Source organism: Jatropha curcas, chromosome 4 (assembly GCF_041381405.1).
Source record: "Jatropha curcas cultivar XTBG-Jc1 chromosome 4, XTBG_Jcur_1.0, whole genome shotgun sequence".
NCBI classification, from domain to species: Eukaryota; Viridiplantae; Streptophyta; class Magnoliopsida; order Malpighiales; family Euphorbiaceae; genus Jatropha; species Jatropha curcas.
In genome coordinates, this window is record NC_143154.1 from 17,426,110 (window position 1) to 17,438,152 (window position 12,043).

A 12,043-nucleotide genomic window follows, 5' to 3' on the forward strand; every position below is an offset into this window, starting at 1 on the left:
ATCATAAGCCGCAAGCACTGACACCCACTTTGCCATCTTACAGTCAAGAACCGGCCTTTCCATAAGGAATTTCAAGGGGTTCGATTCAGAGATTACGTGTGTAGTGTAAGACGAGAGGTAGTGTTGCAGCTTGGTACAGGCCCAGACTAGAGCCAGACACAACTTCTCTATCTTGTTGTATTTCAACTCATATTCCAGCATCCTCTTGCTAAGGTAATACACGGCATTTTCTATCCTTGTATCCTCTGCTTGTTGAGCTAATATGGCCCCCATTGCTTCTTCTATTACTGACAGGTACAATAGCAAAGGCTTTCCTAGCCTTGGTGGTTGTAAGACTGGCGGGGATAACAGGTATTGCTTGACTTGGTCGAAAGCTGCCTGACAATCCTCATCCCATTTGACTGCCACTCCTTTCCTAAGTAGCTTGAAAATTGGGCCACAGGTATCGGCCAACTGATTGATGAAACAGCTGATGTACTGTAGCCTTCCCAAGAAACCTCGGACTTCTTTTACGGTCTTTGGTGCTGGCATTTCCAGAATAGCTTTGGCCTTTGAAGGGTCAATCTCTATGCCCTTCCGACTAACCATATGCCCCAGAAATACTCCGGACGTGGCTCCAAACAGACATTTTGCCGGGTTGAGCTTCAAATTATACTTTCGAAGTCTAAGGAAGAACTTCTCAAGTGCTGTTGTATGTTCTTCGGTTGTTTTTGACTTAACCACCATATCATCCACATACACTTCCACCTCCTTATGAATCATGTCGTGAAAGATGGTCGTTGCCATTCTTTGATAGGTTGCCCCGGCATTTTTGAGCCCAAAAGGCATGACCCTGTAGCAGTAGGTTCCCCATTCTATGATGAACGCCGTTTTCCTCTTTGTCTGGCCCATGCATCATTATTTGATTATAACCGACAGCAAGATCAGTCAAGGAGACCATCTCGTGTCCAGCCATTCGGTCCACTAGCAAGTCAATGTGCGGCAGGGGAAAGTCGTCCTTCGGACATGCTTTATTCAAATCCCGGTAATCCACACACATTCGCACTTTTCCATACTTCTTTGGCACCGGCACGATGTTCGCTAACCACGTCGGGTAGGCAATAGGTTCTATGAACTTGTTTTCCAGCTGCTTGGCAACTTCCTCCTTGATTTTCAAGGACCATTCTGTTTTCAGCCTTCTTAGCTTCTGTTTCACTGGCTTAGCCTCTGGATACACTGGAATCTTGTGCACCACTATTGCTGGGTCAATTCCGGTGATGTCACTCGCTTTCCACATGAAGCAATCAGCAAATTTCTTCAAACATTCACTGACCTGTTCCCTGTTCATGCAATCTGATGCAATGTATGTATGTTCATTTTCTTCTTTGCCAATTATTATTTTTTCCTTTTCATTTTTTATTTCATTTATTTGATTGTTTTTGCTTGGAAATGCTTGGAAAGATAGACACGCAGGGTAATTGAGAATTTGCAAGCCTTTATTAATTATGACGGAATCATCTTCAAAGAATACATCAAATTTGACATCTGGATCTTCTAGATCCGACACAGATGACTCGGGACTGGAACTAGACTCTGACTCGATTTCAGACTCGGGGTTAGACTCGGACTCAGTACAGGACTTTATTACAGACTCCGGTACTAGGTTTGACTCGGGAGGGGGTTTATCAGCAGTGCGCTCCTCCTCGGTGTACCAGTTGGTGAGAAGTCCTTCGTTCGGCTTGATCAGATCTAGCAGGTCTCGATTCCCGTCATTTCCTGTAATGACTGCAACCTCATCAAAGAGACTAGGCTGCATGAAGTCTTCCACTTCTAGTTCAGTTACTGTTTCGGGCTCTTCAGATAAACCTTTTAGGTCCAGGATACAGATGTCATTCATTTCTAGGAACAGTTCGAAAGGATCGATCAGTTCCTGGTCAGCCATAATAGCATTTACCCCGTGATTTGATAAGGGGTTGGTGCTAATGTTGGGCTTACTTCTTGGGATGATTGAACCGTCGTCTACCAGGTCTTGGATGCGGTTCTTAAGCGTCCAGCACGCTTCAGTCTTGTGCCCGTTACCCTGATGGTACTCACAGTATTCATCAGCTCTGTAGTTCCTTCGTAATGGGTTTGGTGGCCTGGCTTCCAAAGGCTTGATGTAGTTTGCCTTGACAGCCTCTCGGAATACCGAAAGGATTGGCATCCCGAGATCAGTATATGTCCTTCTCGATTGACTGCCATTTCTCATATTTCCCACATGTAAAGGATTCGTGTGGGTGACGCTTGCCACTTCATGGACTTTGCTAGATTGGCTATGTTTTTTATATTTTGAGGTCCCCGAGTCTTCTTTCAGCTGCCCCATCTGAAGTAAATCCTCTACCTTCGTAGCAGCGGCAATGAGCGACTGGAATGTTGGTAGGTACTGGGCTTGTAATTGTTGTTGGTAAACAGGCGGTAGGCTCTTGATTATTATGTTCACCTGTTCTTGCTCAGAAGGCCGGTTGATCATTTGGGCCACCTTGGCCCTTTTCCTCGTAAGGAACGAGGGAAAGGGTTCATTGTTTTTCTGTTTGGTGGTTTCCAGTTTTTTCCTCATTTTCTGAGCTTCCGGTTCAGAAGTAGTTTTGGAAGGCACATCATCCAGGTTAGAGGCGGGGTTTGTCGGTTCAACAGCAGGTCCCTGATTGGAGGTAGCCGGTCCACTCCCTTCAGCGGAAACCCCATTTCCATTACCATTACCATTACCCAATTCAGCTATCAGGGCAATCCTTTGGGCGGCCAATGCCTCATTCATTCTGGCCTCCATTCTGGCCTCGAGTTGTTCAATGAGGGTTTGGATGTCAGCAAGTGATGCCATTGGTGCAGGTAGGGTTGTTGGAGTTGTAAGTGAGGTTGGTGTAGTTGGTGAAATCGGTGAGGCTGGCGATATCACCGTAGGTGTGATCGGCACTTGGGTAGGCACTCGGATTGTGGGCACCTGTAAGGGTAAGGGTAGCTGGATTAGGTACAGTGGTCGGTGTATCAGGTAGCTGATGTGAGGTGAATTGACTCTCTTGTCCAACTGTGCATGACTGAAAGTAAAAGGGTATTTCATGCTCTCTTTTTGTTTACCCCATGTTTATGATATGTCGTGAGTGCGCATAACAACACGTCATAATCTGTTTAATGATATGATTCACATCATTGGGTGCATACAGTCCTAAAGGATAGGTTCTATAGGCTATGACTCAAAATAGAGAATCGGCTTATAAAGGGACCCTTGAGCCTTGAGCATGGATATACCTAACCACATGTGAAACAAAGAGTTTCGCGTGGGTCCAACGGTACGCATACTCATGGGCCATCCCCAAAAGGATTGGGGGTGGTTTGCGGCAACAGGGAGGACGCTTTGGCTGTCCGTCGACATAATCAAAGAGACCTGCCGATCAGCGCTACTTGCGATCCAGACTCAGAAGTTTGAACAGAGAGAGAAGAAATTCATTTGAAATTCATTTTTTATGCAATGGAGAAAAAGATTCTCAATCGTGCAAATAGATCAACAAATTTAAGTGTCTTAATCAAATTTGTCACTTAAGTTCAAAATTCCTCTCATCGAGTATTCTTAAAGAAAGAACACTCGATTTATGTCAAGGTACCCTGCAAAACAAAGCATAGTAAAGTAATGCCCTAAAGAAGGGCATGTTAGTTTATTTAACAATTGTAGTCCACTATTATGCAAAAAGATTACATAAACTCCCCAGCGAAGTCGCCAAACTGTGAACCCCTCCCCAAATATCAAATGCGTGAGATGCATGTGACTAAGGAAGAAATGCACGTGATGTGTGAGTCGCCACCTTGTTTAATTGTTTTAGGGTAAACTAGGAAAAAACCCTAAGTGACTCCGATTTAAATTAACCTAATTACTAGATTAATTATCCCAATGTCTAAGGCATGGTGTGCAAACCCGAGATGGATCCCGAGACTATGTCATGCTGATGAACTAACCATGAATGAATGCTTTACAAGGTGAATGATGTGTTTAAGGTGATTTCGACTTGCCGCTCGGGGTTAAATCCCAAACGTGCCTACGTACTTCCGTTTGAATGGAAGATCAAAGTCAACGTAGTTCGATAGGCCTCTTTTAGAGGGCTTTGAATGGGGATGCTTTATGCATGAGTGTGTGTATGCTTTGTGCATTTTGTTTAGGCATTGTGCCAAAGAATTGATTGTTTTAGGCATTTTGCCAAAAAGTTTTGATTGGACTTATTTGTGTGCCAGAAAAATGTTGATTGGACTTATTTGTTTGCCAAAAAATGAATTAAGGCTTTTAGCCAAAACATTTTGTGATTTAGGCAATTTAATTGCCGAAAAATTGATTTTAAAGGCTTTTAGCCAAAATGTGTTGATTTGAAAGCTTTTAGCAAAAAGTGCCGATTTAGGCAAGATGTTGCCAAAATTGATTGATGATTTATTTAGGCGACTGTCGCCAAAATTGAATGATTTAAGGCTTTAAAGCCAAAAAGATTGATTTAGTTTTAAGGCATTTTGCCAAAACTTTGATTTAAGCGTTTTATTGCTAAAAAATAACTGATCTTACTTATTGGCAATTTGTTTACCAAAAGTAATTAATCAAACTGCAATGTAGGCAATTTAATGCCAAAAGAACGTGAATAATTTAGGCTACTTAGTCACAATTATTGATGAACTGGACTTAAGCCGAAAATTGTTCGAAATAAAGGCAATCATACCATAGCCATTGATAGACTAGATATTTTAAGCCAATATTGTCGGATTTAGGTTTTAATACCACGATTATTAATTAACCGGGCATTTAGCTTAATCATACTTTAATTGAGGCAATTTACTTGCCTATATGATGACATGAATGCATTTATGCAGTTGTAGAATTAAAAGGAGTAGAAGAGAAGCATGCATGAAGTGCTAAAATTAAATAGGCAGAGTTTTGTTTACGTACCTGATTTAATCGTCGACCGCTTCTTAACTCCAGGTTAAGCTCCTCGTTAAGGGAATTAATTTTAATTTAATTTTAAGTGACCAAGTATCACAACAATAAAATAAAATTAAAATTAAAAAATGCAAGAAAGCAGTAAAGAATCGCAAAGAGCGTAGGGAGAAGGAGCGTCCGTCAACACAGAGTGAGTGCCTCAAAACGGAGCCCCAGAGCCGCTTTTTATAGGAAAAAACATGACCCCGGGCGCCCCTGCCCGCCTTCGAGGGCGGGCAGGCCCGCCTGGTCTGGGCGGGCGTGTCCGCCCAAGCTGGGCGGGCGTGTCCGCCTAAGCTGGGCGGGCATTCCCGCCCATGCTGGGCGGGCATGCGCGCCTGGCTTGGGCGGGCGTGTCCGCCAAAGCTAGGCGGGCATGCCCGCCTGGCTTGGGCGGGTATGCCCGCCCATTCTGGGCGGGCGTGTCCGCCCATGCTGGGCGGGTGTGTTCGCCCATGCTGGGCGGGCGTGCCCGCCTAGCCTGGGCGGGCATGCCCACCCCCGCGGCCGGGCACGTGTGCCTTTTCCCCTTTTTCTTTTTTCGTTCCGGAGGCTTTTCCGGGAGTTCTAGACCTCCAAAAAATATTCCGAGACCAGTTCCGTGATCCTCGTAATTTCCCGGACGTTTTAAGTACCATATTGGCATACTTTCGGTAAACTTCCAAAATAGCCTTCGGTCCGGCCGGACTGCTTGCAATCCGGGAAAGCTGGCTCTTCGAGCCTCAAAATAAATGGGTATCCACAGGCGACTGCAGCCGCTATCGCCGCCTTTAAGGGCGGCCGCCACCACCGCGGCCGGGAAAATTGGCTTTTTGAGCCTCAAAATTTAGGTATTCACAACAAGAACCCTGAGAGACTTCTTTTCAAGCTCTCCTGGTAACACTGCCTCCATCCCATATACAAGTTCGAAAGGAGAAGCTCCATTCACTGATTTGAAAGTAGTTCGATGCCCCCTGATAGGTGTTAGTTTTATAGTATTTTTAGTATAGTTTTTATTAGAATTCTAGTAAATTTTATCACTTTGATTTGTTTTTAAATTCATTTTAGTATAATTTGGTTTAAAGCTTCCTTAAATCATAACCTGATTGATCTAAGAGAAATTTGCAGGGTTTTGCCATAGAAAAAGGCATTACAAGATGTGAATACCCAAATTTTGAGACTCAAAGAGCCAGTTTTCCCGGACTGCAAACAATCCGGCCAGACCGGAAGCCATTCGGAAAGTTCACCGAAAATATGCCAATATGGTACTTGAAATGTCCGAAAAATTATGGGGATCACAGAACTGGTCCCGGAATATTTTTTGGAGGTCCAGAACTCCCGGAAAAGCTCCCGGAGTGTTAAAGTAGCAAAACCACCAGGCACGGCGGTCCAGCCGCTGGCTTCCGGTGGCCCGAACCGCCGAGCACTGGCGGTCCGAACCGCCTAGCCCCGGCGGTCCAGCCGCCAGCAACCAGCGGCCCAGCCGCCGGACGCCAGCGGCCCGAGCCGCCGAGCCCTGGCGACCCAACCGCCGGCTATCGGCGGCCCAGCCGCCTGAGTCCGGCGGCCAGAGCCGCCGGTAACAGGCGGCCCAGCCGCCGAGCTACGGCGGCTCAGCCGCCGAGCCCCGGCGACCCAACCTCCGGCCACCGGCGGCCCGGCCGCCTGAGCCCAGCGGCCCGAGCCGCCGATCAGAGGCGGCCCAGTCGCTGAGTCCCGGCAGCCCAGCCGCAGGCCACCGGCGGCCCGGTCGCCTGAGTCCGGCGGTCTGAGCCACGGCGGCTCAGCCGCTGAGCCCCGGCGGCCCAGCCGCCGAAACAGTTTTTTTTATTATAAATAGTGGCCCCAGGCCTTCTGTTTTGGACACTCAGTCTGTGTTGACGGACGCTCTTTCTCCCCTACGCTCTTTGCGATTCTTTACTGCTTTCTTGCATTTTAATTTAGTTTTATCACTTTCTTACTTTGTTAAGTGGTCACTAAAATTAAATTAATTAAAATTCCCTTAACGAGGAGCTTAACCTGGAGTTAAGAAGTGGTCGACGATTAAATCAGGTACGTAAGTTAAACTCTGCCTATTTAATTTTAGCACTTCATGCATGCTTCTTTTCTACTCCTAATAATTCTACAATTGCATAAAAGCATTCACGTCAATCATTAGGCAAATAAATTACCTCAAATAAATAAGTTTAGGCTAAATGCCCGGTTAATCAATAATCGTGGTGTTAAGTTTAAATCCGACAATATTGACTAAAAAAGCCTAGTTAACCAATAACTATGGTGAAATTGCCTTTTATTTCGAACAAATTCAGCTTAAGTCCAATTAATCAATGATTGTGGCCAAATAGCCTTCATTACACACATTTTTTTCTTGGCAATCAATTGCCTACATTACAATTCAGTTAATCAATTCTTGGCAAACCAATTGCCAATAAATTAGATTAACCACTTTTTAGCGACAAATCGCTTAAATCAAAAGCTTTGGCAAAATGCATTTAAAATTAATCAATCTTTTGGCTAAAAGCCTTAAAATCAATCATTTTGGCGACAATCGCCTAAAATCAATCATTTTGGCGATCAAATTGCCTAAATCACTCTTTTTTGGCTAAAAGCCTTAAAATCAACCTTTTTTTTGGCAACAATTGCCTAAATCAAACTTTTTGGCTACAAGCCATTAAAATCAACATTTTTGGCATCAAATGCCTGAAACAATCAATTTTCAGGCAAAATGCCTAAAAAAAATGCACAAAGCATACACACACTCATGCATTAAGCATACCCATTCAAAGCCCTTCAAAGAAGGCCTATCGAACTACGTTGACTTTGATCTTCCATTCAAATGGAAGTACATAGGCACGTTTGGGATCTAACCCCGAGCGGCAAGTCGAAATCACATAAACATTTTCAATTGCTTCATATTCCTTGCAAAGCATTCATTCATGGTTAGTTCATCAGCATGACATAGTCTCGGGATCCATCTCGGGTTCGTAGACCATGTATTAACATTGGGATAATTAATCTAATAATTAGGTTAATTAAAAATGGAGTCACTTAGGGTTTTTTCCTAGTTTACCCTGAAATAATTAAACAAGGTGGCGACTCACACACATCACGTGCATTTCTGCCCTTAGTCACATGCATTCATATGCGTTTGATGTTCGGGGGAGGGGTTCACAGTTTGTCGACTCTGCTGGGGACATGTAATCATTTTTGCATGAAGAGGACTACAATTGTTGAATAAATTAACCTGCCCTTCTTTAGGGCATTGCTTTACTATGCTTTGTTTTGCAGGATACCTTGACATAAATCGAGTGTTCTTTCTTTAAGAATACTCGATGAAAGGAAATTTGAACTTAATTGACAAATTTGATTAAGACATTTAAATTTGTTGGTCTATTTGCACGATTGAGAATCTTTTTCTCCATTGCATAAAAAAATGAATTTCAAATGAATTTCTTCTCTCTTTGTTCAAACTTCTGAGTCTGGATAGCAAGTAGCGCTGATCGGCAGGTCTCTTTGATTATGTCGACGGACAGCCAAAGCGTCCTCCCTGTTACTGCAAACCGCCCCTAATCCTTTTGGGGGTGGCCCATGGGTATGCGTACCGCTGGACCCACGCGAAACTCTTTGTTTCACATGTGGTTAGGTATATCCATACTCAAGGTTCAAGGGTCCCTTATAAACCGATTCTCTATTTGAGCATAGCCTATAGAACCTATCCTTTAGGACTGTATGCACCCAATGATGTGAACCATACCATTAAATAGTTTATGACGTGTTGTTATGCGCATTCACGACATATCATAAACATGCGGTAAACACAAAGAGAGCATGGAACACTCTTCTCATTCATGCACGGTTGGACAAAAGAGTCGATCTACATCAGCTACCCTGACACACCAACCGCTGTACCTAATCCAGCTATCCTTATCCTTATAGGTGCCCACGATCCCAGTGCCCACATCAGTGCCAGACACACCTACAGTACTATCACCAGCTTCACCAGCTTCACCAGCTACACCTGCTTCACCTACAACTCCAACGACTCTACCTGCACCAATGGCATCACTTGCTGATATCCAAACCCTCATTGAACAACTAGAGGCTAGAATGGAGGCCAGAATGAATGAGGCACTAGCTGCCCAAAGGACCGCCCTGATAGCTGAATTGGGCAATGGAAATGGAAATGGAAATGGGGCTTCTGCTGGGGGAAGTGGACCTGCTGCCTCCAACCAGGGTCCTGCTGCTGAACCTACAAACCCTGCCCTAAACCTGGATGATATGCCCTCTAAAACTGCTTCTGAGCTGGAAGCTCAAAGAATGAGAGAGAAGCTAGAACTCCTGGAAAGATCTATCACTGCTCTCAAAACCCACAAGGAGGTGGTGGACATGGACTCTTTGTCCTTGTTCCCTGAGGCGAGACTGCCAACCAAGTTCAAGATGCCCAACATGGACAAATTCGATGGAACCACTTGTCCTAAAACTCACTTGAAGATGTATGTGGGTGCCCTTAACCCATTTGGACTGAGCAGCGAGCTCCTTGCTCAATTGTTCCAACAATCTCTCACCGGTGCTGCTTTGAGGTGGTTTGTCAGCTTAGACCGATCCAAAATGAAAACCTGGGAAGACATCTGCAATGCATTTAATTCCCAATACCACTATAACATGGAGGTGGATGTCACTCGAAGAGAACTAGAAACCACCAAACAAAAAGATAATGAGCCCTTTTCCTCGTTCCTTACGAGGTGGAGAGCCAAGGCCGCCCAGATGATTAACTGGCCCTCTGAGCAAGAACAGGTAGACATAATAATCAAGAACCTACAACCTGTCTACCAACAGCAGTTGCGGACCCAGTATCTACCAACGTTCCAGTCGCTCATTGCCACTGCTACGAAGGTAGAAGATCTGATTCAAATGGGGCAACTGAAAGAAGACTCAGGAACCTCAAAGTACAAGAAACCTAGCCAAGCTAGTAAGGTCCACGAAGTGGCTAGCATCACCCCCACGAATCCTTTACGTGTGGGGAACATGAGAAATAATAATCAATCATCCAGAAGAACCTATACTGAGCTCGGGATGCCAATCCTAGTGGTATTCCGAGAAGCCGTCAAGGCTAATTACATAAAGCCTTTGGAAGCAAGGCCACCACCAAATCCATTACCAAGGAATTACAGGGCTGATGAATACTGTGAGTATCATCAGGGGCATGGGCACAAGACTGAAGCGTGTTGGACGCTTAAGAACCGCATCCAGGACCTGGTGGATAACGGTTCAATTATCCCGAGGAGTAAGCCAAACGTTAGTACCAACCCCTTACCAAATCACGGGATAAATGCTGTCATGGCTGACCAGGAACTGATCGATCCTTTCGAACTGTTTCTAGAGATGAATAATATCTGTGTCCTGGATCTGAATGACTTAACCGGAGAACTTGATGCTATAACCAGGAGCGGGAGACAATACGAACCGTTAGTTTTGGACAAAATTCAAAATAAACCCTACCAGAGGGCAGGGCAGCCAAAGGAGGACCCGGTGCTGTCACAATTAAAAAAGACACAAGCTAGGGTGTCAATCTGGGAACTTTTGGCATCATCCTTTCCTCATCGCCAAGCTCTTTGCAAGGCTTTGAGTCAACTTCAGACGCCTGTGGAAGTTAGCCCTGAAGTGCTAGTATCCACCCTCACCCAATCATCTAAAACACGAAGCATCGGTTTCTCTGATGACGATTTGCCCAAGGAGGGAGGCAGTCATAACAATGCTCTTTATGTCACTGTTCAGACTCGAGACAAAACCGTGCCCATGGTTCTCATTGATAATGGGTCGGCGCTGAACGTCTGCCCACTGAGAGTAGCCAGCTGTCTAGGATTGGAAGAAACTGACTTCACTCCCTCGGACCAGATAGTGAAGGCCTATGACAGCACCCGGAGGGAAGTGTTGGGGGTTGCTACGCTAAAGTTAACAGTTGGGCCAGTTGTGATGGAAGTCCCCTTCCAGGTAATTGATGTACCGACTAGCTTCAACCTGCTTCTGGGCCGACCGTGGATACATCACACTAAGGCAGTACCCTCATCTCTGCACCAAAAGGTCAACTTTCCCTATGAAGACAAAGTTATCACCATACAGGGGAATGACTACAGTCAGCTCAAAAGGCCAAAGGGCTAGCCTCTCTTTGAGGTTAACCCTGAGACTGCCAATTTGCCCCTTTCTGGATTTCAATACGACACTGTACAGTTTATAGAGGGAAAGACCGCAAGCTCTCGAATTCTCTTTGATTTCGGGACAGTGCAAATAAACTGCATGGTGCCTCTAATGTTGAAAATGTCCTACCTACCAGGAATGATTATGGCAAGGTCCGGGAAGAAGTATCCTGCACTGCAAGCCTGGGAATGTCCAGTGAATGAAGGGACCTATGGTTTGGGTTATGAGCCCACTGATGAGGACCGTGCTGAGAGGACCCGAAGAGGAAGGAAAGAGAATGTACAGATGCGGCCTTACCTATTGACTCTGAACAGCTACTTCTGCAAACCGGGAGAAGCAGTTCCTTACTGTGGCTTCCAAGAACCCTTTTGCTGCCCAACCGCTAGGAAGATACTGCCTGGGTTAGAGATATTCTCAGATGTCTGGGGCAACAAGCCCGAAACCGTAACTGAACTGGATACAGAAGACTTCATGCAACCTAGTCTCTTTGACGAAGTTGCGGTTATCACAGGAAATGACGGGAATCGAGACCTGTTGGATCTGATCAAGCCGAATGAAGGACCTCTCACCAACTGGTACACCGAGGAGGAGCGCGCTGCTGATAAACTCCCTCCCAAGTCAAACCTGGTACCTAAGTCGGTAGTCAAGTCCTGTATTGAGTCTGAGTCTGACCCCGAGTCTGAAATCGAGTCAGAGTCCAGTTCCAGTTCTGAGTCATCTGCATCGGATCTAGAAGATCCAGATCTCAAATTTGATGTATTTTTTGAAGACGATTCCGTCATAATTAATAAAGGATTGCAAATTCTTGATTACCCTGCGTGTCTATCTTTCCAAGCATTTCCAAGCAAAAATAATCAAATAAATGAAATAAAAAATGAAAAGGAAAAAATAATAATTGGCAAAGAA